This window comes from Ursus maritimus, unplaced genomic scaffold (assembly GCF_017311325.1).
Source record: "Ursus maritimus isolate PB19 unplaced genomic scaffold, ASM1731132v1 scaffold_5, whole genome shotgun sequence".
Classification (NCBI taxonomy): Eukaryota; Metazoa; Chordata; class Mammalia; order Carnivora; family Ursidae; genus Ursus; species Ursus maritimus.
This window is the reverse complement of record NW_024426663.1, coordinates 44,236,489-44,259,641: the sequence shown is the minus strand read 5'-3', so window position 1 is coordinate 44,259,641 and position 23,153 is coordinate 44,236,489.

The following is a 23,153-nucleotide window of genomic DNA, read 5'->3' as shown; positions in this document are numbered from 1 at the left end:
GAGACAGGAAGTACATACAGTTCTGCGGCTATACTCTGATCTTAAATACTATGCTTGTAGGAGTTATAGTAACTACATTGCTCAGTGATTTGGGCACAAGGGTACATTTAGTTCATGTTAACGTTCTTCCTTCATATAAGCCTTAAAATTATGAATAAAGTGCTTCCTGGAAATTCTGTAAAAATAGACACAAATCAAATGAAAATAATAGGAAGGAGGTAGAGAATCGAATGAACTATTACCTAATTTTTTCAAGACTGACATCTTTAATAGGGTTTCCATGGGCTGTTACAAAGGTTTTGAAAAGCATGATTCCCAAGTGTCATATGGTTCTCAGGTTAGCAAGGGTTTTGTCAATCTTTACTTGGTACAAGGCCATTTGCCACTTGTGCCTGGGGGAAGCCTTCTTTATGACATCCCTAGATGATTGGTTTTCTTTTTCTTTCCTCCTCCCTTTTTTCTTCCAGTCTCTCTCTCATTTTCTTTCTCCCTCTCTTATTAAGAAAACTTGTCTGTTCAAAATGAAGTTCAGTGCCTCTGTAAATTCCACGAAGGCAAGGAAACCATGATTTAAGTTAATCTTCATTGCTGAGCTAGGAGGAGTTTCAAACTAGGGTTCTGTGTATTCACTTCACAGTATATGGAGATTTCTTATAGAATTTTAGAAACCGCAGGATGCTGATGCCCACTAGTCTTAGAACACAAACTTTTGCGATTTTGAATGATGCAAAGGTTTACAGTTGTTGTATTTTTGTCTATCCTCTATCGGATGCTTAATCAGGAATGCAACATGAATCTGTCTAACAAAGCAGGAACTATTTATACAGGGTTAAGCTTTTAATCCAGAAAATGTTTACTGAGCACCAATTATGCACAGGTAATTAGGAAAAGGCTTGGCCCTTTCTCTTAGAGGTGCTGTTAAGCAATGTCATTTTTCCATTTAGGCTATAATTCTGTTCAGAAATTAAAGAGCAAATGTTCTGAATGGCACTTTCTTTTCTCCTTCCTAAGAATCAATAGGCAATTACACTGACCTGGGAAGCAAAAGAAATTCACCCTAATATGTGAGTTTACCATTTAGAGGACAGCACATACTTTACATGCTCATTTAAACATGTGCTGCTATAGTCATTTTTGAACTCATGTGAGAAGAACTTCTTTATACATTATGAAAAAGTATTACCCCTGACAAAGGATTTTAAATATTCAAATAATTCTTTCAAAAGATGATAACTTGTTTGTACTTTTTTTTTTTTTTTTTTTACATGGATGATATTGAGGTTTACTAAAATTTTTTGTTGTCATTGGCCTCTGGTACCTGGAATAATTTTCCCACCATGCCTTTGGTGATGTAACTTCAGCCATCCTCTTCACTCTACAGAGAGTGATGCACTTTGGCCAAGCAGCTTAATGACAACCATACTTTATATTCCTGTAGCCTTTGCCAGTTCCAGTGTCGGGCTATTATTCTCATTTTACCTTCAAGAAAACTGAAGCTAAGAGGGGTGACAGTCTGTGAAGCACACACTTACAGTTGTCTGTCTGGGTTCAGATCCGTGGCTTGTCAAATACGTGATTTGGGGCAAGTTACTTACCTTTCTTGGCATCAGCTTCTCCATGCCTAAAGTGGGGGTCATGATAGCACCTACCTTACCGGCTGTTGTGACAGCTTGAATTAGTTCACGTATGTTAGATACTTAGACCAGTGGTAAAACTACATCTAGGTCAATGTTTGGACCCAGATTTCTGACTCCATCTAGTGTTCCATTCATTACACTAGTGTTTCTGTTATGTCTCATCTCACCACTTCCTGTGGTGGTTGATGGGGTAGCAGACCAGAGGGAAAACCAGCATGTTCTTCTGCTACAATTTCTACAGCTTCTTGAATTCAAAACAACCTAGATAATAACATTGTCAGTGAGAACAGTTTATTTAGTAAGGCATCCGGTGGCCCAGGCTCAGTATCTAATGCTTTACACATGTTTCTCTACTCAACCCTCATAGCAGATCTGTCTATCCTCATATTACAAATGGGGAAATGGAGGCAGGAGATTTGTGCATCTCATCAGAGGACAGTGGTATGTATCAAAAGGGAGTTTCACATTGACTTAATAATGGCATCCTTGGAATGAAACAGGAATGTGCTTAATCATATCAAGCAATCTGATACTCAGAGCTCATCTTCATCCATTACCCATTATTTATGCTCTGAAGCTCATGAACTTTTTTCAAGAAGTAATGGCAGGTAGCATGGGGGGAAGGGAGGGATCGGGATTATCAGACGGAGGTAATGACAGTAGCAAGCCAGTTGTGTATGGCATGACGGCACAAGAGGAAGCAGGAGAAATTTAAAAAGCACACCTAATAACTGAAAGATACTCCATTCTGGGATATTTCAGAGAAGGGAAGGTGGCCTCCACACCTCAGTAGCCCCTTAAAGCATCCGTATGTCTGCCATTAGAGAAGTCATGAGTGTCTATAACAGTGGCAGAATTTCATCCAGAAAATGTGAGATTCTGCTTGTGTCCTCTTTTCTATTGCACTTTTTGAAGAATTTTTTCTCCGAAATAGTAAATAACCATTTGAGTATTAAAGGGGTAAGCTCCAATTATTTGGAATGTTTCCGTACTTATAACCGCACTCTTTAAATCTAACCCTTGGAGCAGTAGGGATGCCTAAAATCAGAATTTGGGGGAGCCTAAGAGTTCAGTGTGACTAAGGATTTCGGTCAAACAACAGCATTTTAGAAATGTTTTGAGTATTTTTTTGTCTCAGTGACATCAATGTATTGATCAGCTCCTGTTCAGTGTTCTTCCTTGAAAATCATCGATCTCTTCTCAGCTCATCATTATTAAATACATTTGCAATTTGTTTGTGAAATGTTACAGACTTTTCCCTTCTTTGCTCAATTGAGTTATTCCAATGTGATTATAGCCACTGATCCTTTCCAGCCTGGCATAATCGGGTTCTTTACCATTAGGGTCAGGTTAGGTTTTGTTATGTTAGTAAGTGACTGAAGGCTGTTCGGAGGGCAGGGTGGAAGCAGGGTTAGCTCAGTTTTCCTCCTCCTTAAATATTAGTGCTTGTTGTCTTTGTTAAGAGTCATCAGAAGATACCTTAATACACACCAACAATAAGCAGAACCTGTGGATTCTATTCCTGAAGTTGATAGAGTTTGGACAAGTCACAGTCTCTGCATTGTGACTGCATCCCAATGGGAACTCTCCTTCATTGTTGGTGGGAATCAAACTGGTGCAGCCACTGTGGAAAACAGTATGGAGGTTCATCAAAAAGTTAAAATTAGAACTTCCTTACGATCCAGCAATTGCACTACTAGGTATTTACCCAAAGGATGCAAAAATACAGATTCGAAGGGTACATGTACCCCGTTGTTTATAGCAGCATTATCAACAATAGCCGAACTATGGAAGGAGTCCAAATGTCTATCAACTGATGAATGGATAAAGAAGATGTGGGATATCTATATCTGTATCTGTATATATAATGGAATATTACTCAGCCATTGAAAAAGAATGAATCTTGCCATTTGCAATGACGTGGATGGAACTAGAGGGTGTTATGCTAAGTGAAATAAGTCAGTCAGAGAAAGGCAAATTCATATGATTTTGCTCAGAAAATGAACATATGGGAAGGGGGGAAGAAAGAGGGAAACAGAAGGGGGAATGAACCATGAGAGACTATGGACTTTGGGAAACAAACTGAGGGCTTCAGAGGGGAGGTGGGTGGGGGATTGGGTTAGCCTGGTGATGGGTATTAAGGAGGGCACGTATTGCATGGAGCACTGGGTGTTATATGCAAACAATGAATCATGGAACATTACATCAAAAACTAAGGATGTACTGTATGGTGACTAACATAACATAATAACAAATTTTTTAAAAAAGAGGAAACAAACCCTAAGATAGAGATAGAGAACAACAATAGTGAGCAAACTGAGGGTTGATGAAGGGAGGTGGGTGGGGGATGGGCTAGATGAGTGATGGGGATTAAGGAGGGCACTTGTTGTGATGAGCACTGGGTGTTCTATGTAAGTGATGAATCGCTAAATTCTACTCCTAAAACCAGTATTGCATTGTATATTAACTAACTGGAATTTAAATAAAAATTTGAAAAGAAAAAAAATTTTTAATTGAAAAAAAAAAGTAGAATTGTATCACTGCAGTTCCCCTCCTGTCACTAGAGATGCAGTAAAGAGAAATGAGGTGATCGGTGCAGAATGTGCGGAAGCCCTTGAAACATGCTGTATCAACTGGCGGTGGTTATTTTCTTGTTGCGGTCGTTGTCTCCCAAGCCCTTCTCCACCAGTGGTCATTATTGTGCTCTGATGGACTGGTGCAGCGGCAAAGCTGTGACAGTCAGTGAGGTTTACACAGGAAGTCAAAAAGTAGCAGGGTTAGATGGACCAGTTCAGCATGCAGAAATCAGATATGGGGGGCTTCTGAGGGAGGACATTGACCGATTATGAGCAAGCATTACAATGCAATATTTGAGCCGTATTTAACATTGTTTTCCCCTTATCTGCCTCCACAAGGCAGCTTCCCTTCCCTTTTACCTTTACTGTCAGGCTACAGCCATGATAAACTATGGGTAAATTCAGTGGCAGGGAGGTTTAAAGATTTTGAGATTCTGGGGTGCCTGGGTGGCTCAGTGGGTTAAGCGTCTGCCTTCAGCTCAGGTCATGATCCCAGGGTCCTGGGATGGAGCCCATGTCAGGTTCCCTGCTCAGCGGGAAGTCTGCTTCTCCTTCTCCCCCAGCTTGTGCTCTCTCTTTCTCACTTTCTCTTGATTGCTCTCTCAAATAAATAAAATCTTAAAAAAAAAAAAAAGACTGAGATTCCACCCACATTTTGAGGGCACAATATTTTAGTCAGCACTAACCCACTGAGGGGTGGAGTCAGCATCCTCCCATGCTAGGATGAGATGTGAAGAGGCAGACAGGTTCTTTCTACCATAGTCAACCCAGATAGTCCAAAAGTGTATTTTATAGTCACTCTTAGACATAAAGCCAAATTTTAAGAAGTCTAAGAATATCTAAACTCATTAAATTAAATTAAACGAAGTAAGTGGATACCTGACGTGGTTCCTAGCACATGGTTGATGAACATGAACCCCTCTTTTGTCCTCCTTCATTAGCAATCATTATTGTGCCTTATGGACAGATGTATTAGCACCTGGTGACAAGAACCCAGCGTGGGTGGGCATGGAAATTAGGGAGAGTCAGGTAGTGCAGAAGGTCATGAATGAGACTTCCAGAGGAGTCACTAAATGGGTAACCCTAGGGTTTCAGGGGATTTTCATGAGAACTTCGGGGAAGCCAGAGCTTAGGGACCTGAGAACTCTAACATGGGCAATCCTCAGGTGTTGTAATCATGTTGTACCTCTAGAGAAGGACCAGTACATTCTAGTGATCTAGTCCCCCTTTGAGGTCAGGGGAAGATAAAAAGAGAATTGACGAGTTCAAATGCCAAGGTTTTGATGCAGTGAATCAGTGAGGGTACACTTGCACGTATGTGGCCCTGGAGAACAACATTGTCTCAGATTTTTGAGTCTAGGGAGAGCAGGAGTGGGAGACTTCACCATAAAATCATAGAGTCAAACTCTTATTCCACAACAGAATTTGCAAATAACTTCTCATAAATCTCTGCCAAATGTAGCTCTTAGCATTTCTATTTAGAAGCTGGAAATATATCAGTGACTTGGCACTGCTTACTCTGAAACTCATGTTATCTTTCCCTGCATTTGTGCCTAGCAGAATCTGCATTCTTGTGACCTCTAGGACAGAGATCCAGTCATCACAGAGAAAGCACCTACTTTGAGTTTAACCTCTGTTTCTTGTGGTTCATATGGTATCTTGTTAACTCGCACACCAGCCCTGGGGAGTATGGATTATTTCCATCCATTCATGGATGGGGAAACTGAAGGTCAAAGAATTTAAATGACATACTTAACATCCTACAGGAAAATGTGGCAGATACCGTCTCTAGGAACAAGTTTTCGTCACAAGTTCATTTCTCACGGGAGCCATTTCCATTGAATGTTCTGTGAGGGAGGTCACTGGGATTAAGAGTGAGGGAAGGCAGCCAAAGCTAGAAGGACGATCCTCTATGACCCTCTATTTTACAGTCTTTTTTTTTTTTTTTTTTTTTTTTTTAAGGGACCTTTTTTTTAAAGTTTTTTTTTTTTTTTTTTTTTTTTTTTTGTAATAGAGTTGGAAGGAAATGTAAAGCTTCTCTCTTTTTTAGGTAAAAATGACTGGATCTGTGCAAGTGAAGGAATGATGCGTAGGGTGGTTACAGCTTAGCCAAGGTGACACAGTAAAATGAGTATAATACTTTTAAAATGCAGTATTCATACAGCACCAATAAAAATGTGTGTCTTTCCCTCTAAGGTTCTAAGAGTTTAGAATCAATAGTAATTTCGACTTCAGCAAAATCATTTTTTTGCTACTTTTGGTTTTTTCTCCATCTCCATAGAACATTAACAGTTTCAAATTACAGAAGTCATGAATGTCTTAGAGTTAAGCTGAAAATCCTGGTCTGTTTTTCCCTAGACTTCTCATCTCTTCCCTGCCAGTGTCCTTTATCACTTCCTTCAGTGGATTTGGTTTCTGTTTAAGGAAGTCTTTCCTAGTTAATTCTTATCCTTGACTTTATCCTTGTCTTATTCAACCTTGCTTTGAACATTTAGGTATTATGGTTATATTATAAATTCTAAGAACAGATGTCAAACAAATCTATTTCATTAGGTAGCTCTGCTTTTTAGAGGCATTTAAGTGTTGTTCCCCCCAACTAAACACCAACTCTTTTCTATTACAAATACTTTGTAATAATAGTTCCATTTTACTTGGCAAAAGGGAATGCTCACAGAATTCTATACAGTAAATGGGAAAATGGAAATTTGCCATTGGAAAATGTTTCCAGATGTAGGATGTGAATACCAAGGCATTTTCCCCCTACGATTTAGTGTGACTGATAATGCTGTTGATAGTAGGAGTTTTGTTGTGTTTCACTCTGTTATCAGTCCATCACATGATAAGCTTGTTTCTGCAGGTATTTCTGTTAGAATAAATAAAAGTTTGCATCTTACCCGGAAAATTATTCCGTAGTAAATTAAGAGAATTCAAAGCATTAACACAGTGGCAAAATTATATAGAAATAGCCTCTGTCTAGTATAAAGTTCAGTCAAAATATCTGACAATTTGATGAGAATAAACAGTAATTCTGTTTCTTTGTTACGGTGGGGAATGGCAAGATGGGTTAACCAAAGCCAGATTGTCTTTTGCTCTAAGTGCAGTGGGTGCAAATTGAGCTGAGGATGCTGAAGGATGTTTAGTGGGGTTGGACAGGAACTATCCTCATGCTACCTAGTACACTCTGCGTGCCAGGGAGCAGACTCTTAAGTGCAACTAGGGGGTAAGAACACAGCAGGCCAAGAAAACATCATACTCGTGCTACTGTGACATTCAAGGAAGGATAAAAATGTCATTCTCAAGCAAGTATGGAAGGATGCAGGATTTTGCAAAATACGTTGAAGGCAAGCATAGGCTCCCTAAAGATTATTTACTAAAAAGTACTTTGGGTGTGTGCTGAACTAAAAAGTAAACCTATCTGCAGATAGTAAAGGGGCCTTAAAATGAGCCGGATACATTCCATCATGGAACCACATCAGACAAGGAACCTCCATGGCTCACCCAGAAGGTTAATGGAATTGGGTAAGACACCAGATTCAATTAGGGAGAATTACCGGATCCTTACTGAAAGTTTATCTTGTTATCTCCAATATTTAAAAATATAAATGTATAAGTTAATGCATTGAAAATGATTCCCTGCCAGAAATCCACAATTCAGCACCAACAAGATGGGATTTAAATATATGATAGTGTCTCTCTCCTACCTCCTCTGTGCAGGGCTTTCAGAATAATGATGTACATGCTGTCTATAAGAGAGAGATCTTGATCTTTTTCTTAAGCCAATAACCAGTCTCTATAATCATAAATCCTATAGTTTTACTCCAAAAGGAGAGGGCATATGTTATAGATTGAATGTTTTTGTCCCTTCAGGATTCATATGTTAAGTACTAATTCCCACTGTGACAATATTTGGAGGTGGTTGGGACCTTTGGGAGGAAATTAGGTGATGAGGATGGTACCCTCAAAAATGGAATTCATGCTCTTTTAAAAGAAATCCCAGGGAGCTTCCTTGCCCTTTCTGTCTTGTGAGGACACTGCATGAAGACAGCTCTCTGTGGACCCAGATGTGAGGTCTCACCAGATATTGGATATACTGGATCTTGATCTTGGACTTCCCAGCTTCCAAAACTAGAAGAAATAAATTTCTGTTGTTTACAATCCTACCAGACTATAGTACTCTGTTATAATGCTATAATGCCCAAATAGACTAAGACATTATGTATAGGATTTGTGGACACCCTGGAGTCCCACTAAAATCTATGTTAGTTTCCTAAGGCTTCCTTAACAAAGTACCACAAACAGGGTGACTTAGAACAACAGAAATGTATTCTTCCACATTCTGTAGCTTGATGTCCAAAATCAAGTGTTGACAAGCGCCGTGTTCTCCCCAAAGACCTTCCTCATCTCTTAAAGCTTCCAGCAGTTGTAGGCAATCCTTGTCAGGTTACCTTCTAGTAATCTTGACCCCGAAATGGCTAACTATGCTAGATTGGTTCCTTCTAGTTCTGTGGTGAGATCACCATGCATTTTCTTCTTCAGAACTTTGGTTTTACGTTGCCCTAGGTTTTATCTCAAGGCTGATAAATTTCGAGAATAAATCTATAAGACATGAAGGCAGAACATACCAGGGTGAGAATATATTCCTCCCAGCAGTAATTTACCCAGCAGCTGGTTAACAGGGAAATTGGCCCAACTAAACAATTCCTGTTGTCTGACACACAGGATTTCTACCCCTTCCCTGTCTCTCTCTTCTCTGCTTTCTGATACACATTATGTGTCAGCGCAGTGTCAGTCCTGTGCTCACTGTCTGCCAGCAGTGTGCCTGGTGCTTTACAGAGAGATAAGTATTATCTCCATTTTATACGAAGAAACACATCATCAGAGGAGTTAGTGATGTGTCTGACATTATACAGGAACAAGTTGCAAAACTGGGGTTTTTAATTCAATACAGCTGATTCTCAAATCCCTCTCATTTTACTTCACCACTTTGTGTCATGATGACCTTCTTCCTTAAAAGGTTTTGGTGGCATGTATTTGTTTCAAACTTCATAATTAATACATGTTCAGACACAGAAGTTGAACAAACAAAAGTCCCAAATCTCCCTCACGCCTCCATTCCCCTGCTCCTGTCCTCAGTTCACCAGCATGGGGATCCGTAGAGCTTCTCCCTATGAACCATTTAGGCTTTATCCCTCTGTATATTTTTCCATGCATTTAACTATGTAGACAAATATATTTTTTCTCATATCTGGATGTTTTTTCCTACCTACAAAATGGATCATGTTATATGTATTACCCTCAATTTGATCTTTTCATTTAGTTTATATAATCATCTTTCCAGGTAAATGCTTGCAGAAGTAATTTGTTTTTTTAATGGTTATGTGATTTTTCACATAATGAATGAATTAGAAAATTTTCAGGTATTCATTCATTGGTGAGAAGCTGCATTTTTCGCATGTTTTTCTTGGTTCATTTGCTTGCTTTGGGCCATTATAAAGCATGCTAAGATAAATGTCTTTGTGCATGAATCCTAGTACTTTTATTTCTGTGAACGGATTTCCCAAAGTGAAAGTATACTATTTACTTAGTAGAAACTTCCAGTTAACCTTCCAGAACTTTTGTAGCACTTCATTTCCGCATCAACAGTGTATCAGAGTACCCATTTCCCTATACCATTGTCAACACTGGATGTTATCAATTTTTTTTTTAAAGATTTTATTTATTTATTTGACAGAGATAGAGACAGCCAGCTAGAGAGGGAACACAAGCAGGGGGAGTGGGAGAGGAAGAAGCAGGCTCATAGCAGAAGAGCCCGATGTGGGGCTCGATCCCAGATCGCCGGGATCACGCCCTGAGCCGAAGGCAGACGCTCAACCTCTATGCCACCCAGGCACCCCTGGATGTTATCAATTTTTATTTTTTGCAAAGCTAAGGGTGAAAATGGCCTTCATTCATTTTTACAAGACTATTTTAAGTTTCCTCACAAGAATGACCTCCACAGCAAATCCTCGTTTTGCAGTCAGGGGAGAAAAAAACAAAAAACAAAAAACAAAGCGTACCTGTCTGGGTGGGTGCATTTGTGTGTATGAGCACGCACGCTTTCAAAAAGACAAAATAAATTGCACTGCTGGAAGGTAGAGAAGACAAATGGCTACTTAAACCCAAGGAAAGCAGCATATGTGATGGTTGAACAGCTAGAGGCTGACACTGGGTCCTTGTCTCTGAAATCAAGAAAATAATACCTGATTCTTAGCTACTAAGAGGAGAGTAGGAAAATCACTGAGTTCATATCTTCAGCACATTTGGACATCCTTGGGAAAAATGCTTTGGAAATGCGAGATGTTTTCATTTTGTTCCCTAGATTACATAATGCAATTTCAAAGTTTGCACTACCTGTCTTTTAAGGAACTCCGGAAATTTCACGTTGCACATAAAAAGAATCTCATTAAAAAATCCATTGCACTTATTATGTAAGTTACATATCATTACTAGATGCTTGTCAGCTTTATTCTCATTGCAGGGGGCTGCTGACACCTTCAGTCTTACCCATTTCTGATTTTCATGGTCTAATTTCTAATTCTGATGTTCTTTAGGAGATATTGCCTTCTAGTCACGGCGGGGGGCGGGGAAGCTAAAAGGTCAAAGATATTGAGAAAGTGGGTTTTCTATGGGGATGTGGAGCTGTACAGTTCAGTGTGAGAATTCCCCAAGGCAAGGCTGGTCAAGTAGGGTATTTCTACTTGTACTGAGTAGTGTATATCTTTCAAACAATTTTTAGCAAGCGAGGTGTCAGGTAAAAGTCATCGGAATTGGTTTCTACATAAAAAATAAGCATTGATTCACTGAGAGCAATTATGAAATATGTCACTTCAAATGTTCAGCCTGGAGTGGGATGCTCACAAGAGGACTGGCCTGAGAGCAAATTAGTTGAACTGTTCTCTGCAGTGCCTTCCAATTGGTTGAAGTGAAAATGACTCTCAGTTAAGTTGTTCGGTTTTTTAGAGACCTATTTAAGTCCTGCCCACCACTTACCATTTAGTGAGTGTTCTAGGAATAAAAACCCAGCAAGTCATAGCACAAATGCAATGTGATTGTGGGTGATACCGCTCAGGCTCTGTTTTCCAGTATGTCTCATTGTATTTATAAATATTCAGATAGAGCAAAGAAAATTTGTATTTACATCTGTAAGTATGAGTATAGTTTGTAGCCAGACAGTTACCTCATCAAATTGCATCTGGTTGATGGTTATAAGAGAAGGGAATAGTCTCCAGAAGGATGAAAGTGGGGTGGTTTTTGGAATACCATAGCCAAGATCAACAAGAAGAGGATGGGTTTTGAAGGTAGAAAAATTCGAATTAGGACCTGAGGTCACTGCCTATTTCCTGGGCCTGAAACTCTCTGTCTCTTAAGTATTCATATAGCTGATTCCCTCACCTCAATCTATACTTTGCACAAACGTCACCTCAGTGAGACCTCCCCCGTCTTCCTAATTTTAATTGGAACCCATATCCTACTGGAACTGGAACTCTGGGTTTTCCTGTTCTTATTATTTTTACATATCATGTAGCACCTTCTAAGATACTTTACCAGATGTTATTTTACTTCAGTATTTATCATCTTGTTTTTACTCTCCAGTATATCACGTCCACAATGGCAGGAAATTGGGGTATGTTTTATTCATTGATATATACTAATACCTAGAACTGTTCCTGGAAAATAGTGAGTCCTCAAAAATATATTTGGTGAATGAATAAATAGCTAGATCTAAATAATAGATTCTTGTTCAAGCCTTTCTCACTATTATGATGATGCCATGTGTATAAATCAAGTTATTGGATTTGATACAATCGAGTCCTGAATGCTTCTGCTATTTTTAAAAGATGTATAGTCATGTTGGCTAATTGAATTTAAATAAAAGATGTACAGTCAACTATAAGACTTTTTAAAAAGGTAAAAATAACATTATCTGTAGTAAGGATTTTGAAAATGTGCTTCAATGAAATAAATAATCTGTCCTTTTAAAAACTATCTAGAAAAGGAATTTCCAAGGATTTATCCAATGTGTAAGCAATCCTTCATTTCTTTCAGTCATCCAAGTTTTTTCTTATCTTGTTTTCATTGGTTGTGTTTTTGTCTGGTGGATTCCCAAATGACATGCTTGGAGGAATCTTTTCTCTTGGCCAGTCCTACTGGAGAATGGATCTTTTCAGTCCAACTTTCCTGTTGACTTACATAAGGTTCGATTCTTCTTTGGTTTCAGTCCAGAGGTTGACACTTTCCAAACCTCTCTTCAGAATTAGCGATGAAGTTAAGAAAGCAGAAGGTTTACTGGGGAGTAACGCCTGAGAAAGAAAAAGGGATGAGGGCTGACTGGGCAGAAGGAGCTGTCAGGCTAGAATGATCCTAAGAAAGCTTCTACCACAGGGCCTGTGGCGCAGAGATTACCCACTAGATTAGTCCTAGTTTGGGAAGAAGGGACAGGCCCTTGCACCACCTCCAGACTCCGTCATGAGGTGGAGTTGCCACAAGAAGAGCGCTGCCTCACCTCGAAACCTGAGGGGGTCCGGAATCCACTAAGCCCAGGAGTCCTTCAGCTCACCATTCTTGAAGGAAGCAGCTCTCCAGTTTTGAAGGAGAATTGAGCAGCACATCTCCCTTTTGCAGTACTATAGCATTTGCTGTCATAGCCCTACCCGTGTCTCCTCAGCACTCACCCTCCGCTTGTGTGTTGATGACTCCCTTGTGTGGGCACTTGTGACAGGTCACTGCCGGATTTCTGTGGTGTGCTTGGCTGGTATGCACAGCAGGCCTGGGGTGCTGGCGACTTGCTGTCTCAAGAACACTGCTCAGTCAGTGAAGGAAGGGAACTGGAGGAAAAAATGACTCACTTTCCTTTCTGCTTAGATGGGACAACTCTGACATGTGTCCTCTACAGTCTTCCAGAGATTCCCCCAAGGGATTGAGCCTGAGCTGTCTGTGGCGTTAACCTGCTTGTTAATGCACGCTAAATTGACTTCTTGCCTTTCCCTCATTTCTCATTGCTCTATCCCCCATCTGTGCTTTTTGGAACCACCTCCCAAATAAACTACTTAGACTCAAGTCCTGCCATCTCCTTCCTCAGGGAACCCAGCCTAAGATCGGTACCTAGCTCTGTGTATGCTTGATAGCACTCTACCCGCTGACTACAGGTGAGGCTGGGAGTCAGGAACCCTGGAGGATATTGAATAATCAGTCCCTCTAAACCCAGGGATGTCAAATAACTTGGCAAAACTTATGCAGTGTATTAATGGGAATGTTAGAAGAAGAACCAGTGGTCCTTCAATTGATTTTGGTGTAGTTGAATTCTGATCTTATAATATGGGGCTGATGAACATTTAAAAATAGACAAGGTGCGTGCACCCCAGTGTTTATACAATAGCCACATTATGGAAACAACTCAAATGCCCTGTAACGGATGAATGGATAAAGAAGATGTGCTATATATACACACACACACACATACATATATATGTGTGTATACATACATATACACAATGGAATATTACTCAGCTATCAGAAAGAATGGAATCTTGACATTTGCAACAATGTGGATGGAGCTAGAGAGTATTATGCTAAGCAAAATAAGTCAGAGAAAGACAAATACCATATAATTTCACTCATGTGTGGAATTTAAGAAAGAAATGAGCAAAGGGGAAAAAAAGAGAGACAAACCAAGAAACTGACTCTTAGCTATAGAGAACACACTGAGGGTTACCGGAGGGGAAATGGGGGGGGGAGGATGGGTGAAATAGGTGATGGGGGTTAGGGAGGGCGCTTGTGATGAGCACTGGGCCTTGTATGTAAGTGTTGAATCACCATGTTGTACAGCTGCAACTACTATTACACTGCATGTTAACTAACTGGAATTTAAATAAAAACTTTTAAAAATCAAATACATAAAAATAGATGAGGGATTGTTCTTCACCTCTATGTCTTGTGTGTTTCTTCTGAATATGATAGATCACTTCATGCTCTGGTGCTACAATTATGCTGCCTAATGTTCTTATGTCTTCGAGTTTTCATAATGCTTTCTTTCATTTTATCCCATTTTTCCCCCCACAGTAATCTGGTCATATGACTAGAGAGTTGAGGCTCCATTTTACTATGAGTAAAATTAGGCTTAGCGAATTTAAATGTCTTCTTTGGCCCATGCTTTAATTGTTAGTAATTGGAAGAGGTGATACTCAGGCCCAGATTTTCTTGCTCCAAATATAGTCACCTTGTCACTGTATCTTGTTGGTTTCTCTCAGATCCACATGCAGGCACGAGCCATCATCTTCTCTTCTTTCCCTTTTATTCCAGTTAGCATCATCAAAATTTTGTTCCGTTTATGTACATTTTTATAAAGCCGTATTTGCATTCCGCTGATCTCTGGGTAGAACTAATACATTGAAAAATAGAAAGAAAAAACCTCCCAAGTAATACAAAATCTGAATTTCGTTATTAGCTTTGCTGTTTCCTATGAAAACTTCATGCAATGCTGCTGGCAGAAAAATGAATGAATCCTTTGCTACTTGATTACTTTCAACTTATTTTTTTAAAAATCTAATAAGAGTGTAGTAAAGCCACTTGAATAATCTATACGCTAGAAAAGAAATCCTTGAAAAGTCTTTCTGCTTCAGACCTATATAGAGAAAAGCTATAATTATTCACTGTGTACAGTCAACCCTGATAGGAATTTTGAAGAGTTTTCTCAACTGGCAATCTTTTCACCTCATCTCCAACTCCAATTATTTAGTCATATAGAATTTACCGCCTGCAGTGTATGCAAACAGGGTGGAAAGATGGCAGAAACAAAGAACATTAAATTGTATTTTTGATAGGGAAAATACTTAATTTCAAGTTTTTGTGGTGGAATTTAATGAGAATTTTCTTCACAAACTGAAATACGAGTGGCAATGAGTGGTGCAGATATGAACAGAAAGTGAGGGGTACTGATGAGAGAAGTCAGTCACTTGCATCCTTATTAGTGGGACAATTACACCTGACCGTGGGAGTGTTTGTTTAGGGTCCTTATGGTCTGGACTCTAGCCAGAGCTGGGGAGTTGGGACCTGGGCTTGGAGATGGAGACCACAGCTGAGGGGAGGTCTCCTCTGACCTCCCCACATTCCTTACCTTAGGAGTTAGCAACCGTAAAATCCAAGGCTAACGTCCTTCCAGAGAATATAATCTTCCTCTTAGATAGAGACCAAGGAAACCTGTGGGAACGGGAATATTCCATTCCTCTTAGAAAACTCAAGTCTGCATTGACTGCTCTCTGTCATTTAAGACCAGCAGCAGAGCTCAGCGAAGTGACCAAGAGAATACATCTAAGTTGATCAAGATAAAAAAAAGGACCAGTACTTCTTTAGAGCATTTCTTATTCCTGGCTGGCCCTGATGAACACTCTCCTGAGGTCCTGCCTGAATTCAAAACTGCTGCTTTTAATCCCTGTGCTATAGCCCTGTCTCTGTCTGTAATAAATCCCAAGTAGAGGTCATGTCAAACCCCCCTCATGTGGTATCTGCCTACCATTACCTTGTTACCTAATGGCCTAGGAAGTCTTTCCTTACTCCTTTGGGAATTTCAGGACCTTACACAAAAAGGAACTGTGCTCAAAATCCCAAACATAGGATCACTCACCTTACTAGAATAGAGAAGGTTCATATGTCTCTTCATCTTGAGAGCACCATTCAGTGTTATAGGCCATAGACACTTTCTCTTGAGTTGGTCTGTCCAGAGAAGATGTAAATATTTTTCAGGGTAAGAAATATTAAGCCAAAGCATGCTTCTCTTTGGTAAGTGATCCTTTGTGGAAGATAGACTTTTGCATGAAAAAGTGAGTGTGTCTGCCAAAGGCTGAGTTTATGTCCAGAGCTGTCTCTAATCCAAGTGTGGCCATCCAAAAAAAAAAAAAAGAGAGAGATTCTAAAACTCGATCATAGCCCTCAGCAAAAGCCGGTCTTATCTGCATAAGTATCCAGATAACAACAATCTGGAACCTGGCTTTTTCAAGTATAGCACTATAGATCCCATCACTGGGGGGTAGCTGTGGCCCAGTTCAGTCTTCTCTTTCAATATACCTTTACTTTTTTTTTTCTTAATTGAATGTAGTTGACCCACAATGTTGCATTAGTTCCAAGTGTGCAACACAGTGATTTAACAACTCTTTATATTACGCTGTGTTCACCACAAGTGTAGCTCCCATACATCACTATTAAAATACACTGACTATCTTCCCTATGCTGTATCTTTCATCCCTGTGGCTTATTCCTTCCGTAACTGGAAGCCTGTATCTTTGACTTCTCTACACCCATTTTGCCAGTCCCCCCACCCCCCTCTCCTGGCAACCAGCAGTTTGTATTTATGGGTCTGTTTCTGCTTTCTCTTTGTTTTGGTTTGGTTTTCTGATTCCACATATGAGTGAAATCGTATGGTATTTGTCTTTCTCTGTCTTCTTTCACTTAGCGTAATACCCTCTAGTCCATCCAAGTTGTTGCATATGGCAAGATCTCGTTCTTTTTGATGGCTGAGTGATAGTCCATTGTATATACACACCACTCTTATTTCTCCATTCATCCATCGATAGACATTTAGGTTGTTTCCATATCTCGGCTGTTGTCACTAATCCTGCAATGAACAGAGGGATATATATATACATATATATATATATATATATACATACATATATATATATACACACATATATATATATATACACATATATGTGTATATATATATACCTCTTTTTAATTAGTGTTTTCATTTTCTTTAGGTAACTATCTAGTAGTGGAATTACTAAATAGTATGGTACGTCTATTTTTAACTTTTTGAGGAGCCTCCATACTGTTTTCCACAGTGGCTGCACCAGTTTGCATGTATGAGGGCTCCTTTTTCTCCACATCCTCTCCAACACTTATTTCTTGTCTTCTTGGTACCAGCCATTCTGACAGGTGTAAGGTAGTATCTCACTGTGGTTTGGTTTGAATTTCCCTGGTGACTGGTGCTATTGAACATCTTTTCATGTGTCCGTTGCCCAGCCACATGTTTTCTTTGGAAAAATGTCTATTCAGGTCCTCTGCCAATTTCTATCAAATTATTTGCTCTTTTGGTGTTGAGTATAGGTCTTTATATGTTTTGGTTATTAACCTCTTATCAGATAAATCTTTGCAAATATCTTCTCTCGTTCCATATGTAGGTCGCTTGTTCATTTTGTTGATGGTTTCCTTCACCATACAAAAGCTTTTCATTTTGAAATAGTCCCAATAGTTTATTTTTAGCATAGGTTTACTTTTGAATGTTAATTCTTGAGAGTTCTCCAGGTGTTCTCATATCCCTTCACTTCAGTTCACCTCTACTTTATTAGGTAGACATGCCAGGGACGACTTTCACTATTTTAAAGACACAGAATGTAAGGATCATATTAGTTAAATAACTTGGCCCTGAATCACAGCTAATTAGATAGCAATGCTAGAATTTAAACCAACATTTGAACTAACTCCAAAATTCACTTTCTAGAAATCTGAGGTCCACATTTCTAAAACTAATTCACAGCAGAGCTCAGTCTGGAAGCCGAGATTTCCAGTCTTTAAGGATTATTTGTGTTTCACATCAGACTCTCGGTATATTTCTGTATTTTTCAATTTGGAGACATACAAAGTTTTGAGTTATCATAAATGATAGTCATCGATGTAGTGTCCACAGAATTTACTCAATTAAATTATTGAAGATGATATAGCATAACAGGTGATGCAATTGTACAATTTCAATATGATAACCGTTGAGCAGTATCTCTGACTTGGAGAAAAGGAACTTACTAGTTTGTCACAGCTTGTGAAAATATCCTCAAGGATGATCAGTGTTTTTACCGTGAGCTTTGTTGCTCCCAAAGCAACCTTCTCTTACCAAATAGGTTTTCCAGGATTTTGGTATAAAGAAGGAGATGCTAAGAGATTACTAAAACTTCCCTTTTCTCTGCCTCTTTTTTCCTGTGCTTACAATTTTCTATGAGGCTTTCTTTACATGAACAAAATCTTACAACTGAGACATGACCTCCACCAGGGAATTCAGCCACACAAAACAAAATTCCCATGATGGCATGGTGGTTCCGACAGGACCTCAACCTGTGAACTAGTATGATTTCGGTTTTTTTCCGTCTTCCCCCAGATAAACATTGTCTGGTAAATTCTGCTCAGATCCTCTCTTAGGTAGAGGTTATCATAGATCTTCTAGAGCAGACCAACCTGTACCCTCCTTCTAGTGAGAACTAGCTAGTTTTTATTTTCAGTTGCAAAGCAGTGTTTCATAGTGTTTTAAGACAACCGTGGGTTACTAGTGCTGTTGTTCAGTTTTGCATGAGATTCCATTAACTGTCAACTTCATTTGCCTGTGAAAATGTTCCAGGAGACCAAAACAATTTATGATAAATTTTCTTTTATAAGCCCAGTAAATGATGGAAACTCAGCTGCCAGCCTACAAGGGGAAAGAGTTTTAACCGTTTAGCTCTGGTTCTAACGTGTTATAGGAAACACTGAAGAATCAGCAGAAGCTTTATTTAGCCCAACAGGAAAAAACATGAATATTTGGACTTCTTGTCAGATTTAATTTTAGTTTCCTAACACGTGGACAACTTTGCTTTATTTCTCAGCTCTCAGCAAAGAGACCAGCAGTTACCTTAGTCAAAAGTTGTTTTTGTGCAAGGTTATTTTGATGGTCCTGGTGAACCCATTAAAAATAGTCTCGGTTTCAGAAATGGGAAAGGAAAAGGGCCTTATCAAACTTAGAAAACAGTTGCATTACTAAATCAGAATTTCAGTACAGTGTTAGAGCTTTGGAAATTCTAGATAAAAATTCTGCTTGAAATAGAAAAGACAAGCAAAGAACAGCCCCACATGAACAATAAACATATACTCTTCCTGAAGTTAAGGAAAAAATAATATCAGTTAAGCACACGTTTTTATTAAAGGTTCCTACTTAAAATGTCCATGAATTTAAGAGATCTTTTTATATTACTGGCATCTCTATTGGGTTGTCACTAATACAGTTGAAATCCACCTGCTGACTTAGTTTATACCTCCCTGACTCCTGAGCCTTCTATTCTTCCAACTGAAGTACGTAAGTCACAAATAGGCAATTTAACAGAAATGAAGTAAAAAGTTTTATCTCAAGAAAAATGAACACTGACATTCACACAACAACTTATACACAAACGTTTCTAACAGCTCTACCCACAAATACCCTGGAACAGCTGAGTGTATAGACAAACTGCAGTAAATGGAATACTCAGCAATGAAAAGGAACAAAATACTGCTGCTGCAACATCATGGATGAATCTCAGTCATTATGCTGAATGAAAGTTGGTAATCTCAAAAGATGTTGAATAGGACTCCATTTACAGGACTTGCTCCAGTGAAAACTGTGGTGATAGAAAGCATATGAATGGTTGTCAGGAGTTAGGCGTGGGGGGTTTGTTGCAAAGCGGCAGCATGAGGAGAAATTTTTGTGATGATAAAAGAGTCCTCTCTTCTGACTGTGGTGGTGCTTCCATAAATCTGTACATGGATTAACATTCACAAATCTCTATAACAAAAGAACTCAATTTTACTCTGATGATTTAAAAAATACAATTTATTATAAATAAAAGCCATGAACAAGGTTTTTTATTTAAAAAATGACTTCACTACCTTTCCTTCTTCTGGAATCCCTTAGGAAGAATTTTACTTTTGGAAGCTGACAAAAAATTCTTTTTTCCTTTCAATATCTTGGGCCTCTCCCAGCTAAAACTGGCTTATTCTTCTTCAGGTCAAATCTGGTGGTGAGGATGATGATGCGGTCGTCAAGTATTCAGTCTGTGCCCCTCACTGTTCTGAGTCCTCTACACCAATCTCTACATTACGTATTTATCGCAACCCTGAGAAGTTGGTCTTACTAGAATCTCCATGATACTGTGGAGAACACTGAAGCGTGGAAATGTTCAATAACTTCCCCCAAATCACTCAGCTTATAAGTGGCTGACTTCGTATTCAAAGTGAGGCGTGCTGACAGTAGCACCTGTGCCCTCAGCCTCCATACTGTACTACTGCTTTCTAAATTCTGCTGAATAAACCTTATGAATACAGAGTCTCTATTAAGCCACTTGGTTTGACTTCACAGTTCCAAACTTTTGTCAAGGCCAGAGACACACATCCATCAAGTGTTTTCTTTCCCCCTTTAGCCCCACTTCCTATTCCTTCTTTTTCTGAAGGTGTATTAGCAGAGCTCAACCATTTAAAAAGCTTGTAGTTAACTATCTGAGGAGAGTGTCTAGACCTAAAAAATAGACCATCTGCTGTCTTCCTATTGCTAATGTAGGTTAGGTCGTCAAACACCTGGTCCCAGAGACACAGACATATTGCTTTTTGTGTCATTTTTTTTGTGAGGAAACATTATGTATCATCGTGAGAGGTTCATGTGAATGGAACTTGTTCTAAGCTGGCAGAATTAACTAATATTTTCTCCTAATCATTTGGATAAACACAAGACAACTCACTTTTGGATCTGTTCAAATTCCACCAGCCTATTATTACCACTGTGTATTTAACTGAAGTAGAATGTTTAATATCTAAAGAGACTTACTTCACTTAGCATAGTCTCCTCCACTTCAATCCATGTTGCTGCAAATGTTAGGTAATCGTTCTTTCTGAAGGCTGAGTAATATTCCATTGTGTACATGGACCACATCTTCTTTATCCATTCGTCTGTTGAAGGGCATCTCGGCTCCTTCCACAGTTTGGCTATTGTGGACATTGCTCTGGGAAACAAACTGAGGGTTTTAGCGGGGAGAGGGGTGGGGGGTTGGATTAGCCAGGTGATGGGTATTAAGGAGGGCAGGTGTTGTAATGAGTACTGGGTGTTATACACAAACAATGAATCATGGAACACTACATCAAAAACTAATGAAGTACTGTATGGTGACTAACACAACATAATAAAAAAAATTAAATAAAGAGAAAACACTGCATCATAGAAAAAGTATCATTTATTTTACATCTTAAAATTCCCTCCCCCAATTTTTTTTATTGATACTTAAATCATTTTCATTTTATCATTATTCAACTGGTCAAACACAACTACTCTCACCTTGCCTCGCACTCCAAAAATAATAAAGAAGAGTACAAAGGGTAAAATCATTCCCAAGAATAAATCTGTCATGTAGTCCCAAAGAGAAAAAAAATTATGGCTGTACATTTCCACCACAATGACGTATACCTCATGTCTCAGTGTGGGTCCAAAAATTTGGAGCCAATCAACTCATCTGAAATAATATAGAAAGGCTCAAGAAGTGATAGGAATTTGAGCTTCAGGATGTGGTAGTAAACCATGGAGGCGGGAAGAAAGAAAAGGAACAAACGTCACAGAAACGAACAATAGGAAAAGGCAGGAAGGCAGGTAGTAGCAGCTGAATGACAAATTGGCAGAGCCCAACAGCGACACCTCAGAACAGGCTCTATAATTGGAGGCTCTATTGGGTGGGTATTACTTTTGTAAATGGAGAAATAACACAGTGACTCTAACCCATTTGATCAATTTGGGTCACTATATGTATAGTTTATTAGTATCAAGTAAGCTCCCATGGGAAGTCCTGAGATGTTTGGCTGTCTCATGCATGCTGGGTTGAGAAGGGTGGGAGACCCTCAGTATTTCTACGAGCCCTGAAGAAACAGACAGTTGAGGCATATTTGGGGAAAAGTGCATGATGTCACTCCCCTGCCTGCAACTTTCCAGTAACTTTTCATCACACTTAGAATAAGACCCAAATATAACAGGTCAGTCTAGCTGGCTGAGATCAGAAATGAGATAGTCTATTGTATAAAGACATTTCTAGAAAGACAAGAAAGAGAATGTGGAAATAAGTGCCTTTGACAAGCCTACTTCTAACTGATTTCCAGCCCAGCAATGTGGTATTATAGAATAGTTCAAATGACAGTGCTTACTGTATCAAAACTAAAATATTAAAACGATTAGCCCACTATTTGATTTGATGTTTATTCATCAGGATTATCAAAGAGGAATGAAAAATTTTCAAGTAAATGCTTCTACTAACAGCTTCCAGATTTTTGTCATTCTATCAGAAATGTATTCCTGCCAACAATGTAATCCATTTTCATTTCTTTTTTTAATTTAGCCTTTTGAATTTATGCATATTTTTTCACAGCGTATTGACAAGGAATGTTGGCAGAATAAAGAATCCAGTTCCTGTTTATTTATTTCCTCGTTCTGTAGCATGTCAGAGAGTGCTTCTCTCTATTCCTTAAAGCATGAGGTAGAGGAAGAGAATCTCTGCCCCCTGGGCCCTATCATATAGCTTTTGAGTGTTGAAACCCACATTGCAGGAGGGGGATTATTTTCTCATGCTGAGTTTCACAAACACCATGGAACTCCTCTACTTCCTCCTGGATCCACATCAAACCCTAGCCGAAGCCTTTTCCATGCTGTAAACGTTTGCCGTGCGGCATTTGCATGCTGCGCGTGACCTGAAAGGCTGCCTGCTCCCCGCAGAAGCAGAGGCAGGAAGAGAGGTTCACGTGTGTGATTCATAGAGGGCCACAGAATAGTCTCAACTCCTCTGAGACTTTTTTTCCTTCTCAAACCTACCCTAACTCTGTAGACTTTATATTCTGTCATGAGCCAACAGAAATAAATGCATGACATGATGAAGGCTGAATCGAAAAGGAAGCCTCCCACACTGTTCACGATCGGTGGGAGAATAAACTGATATATCCTTTCTCGAGGGCAATTTTGTAATATACATCCAAAGCCCTTAAAAATAGCATATATTAGCCAGAGAGTCTCACTTCCAGGAATATATCCAGAGGAGATCATCAGACAGTTGAAAAGATGGATCTTTCAGGACATTCATTCTAAGGTTATTTATAATAACAAAAT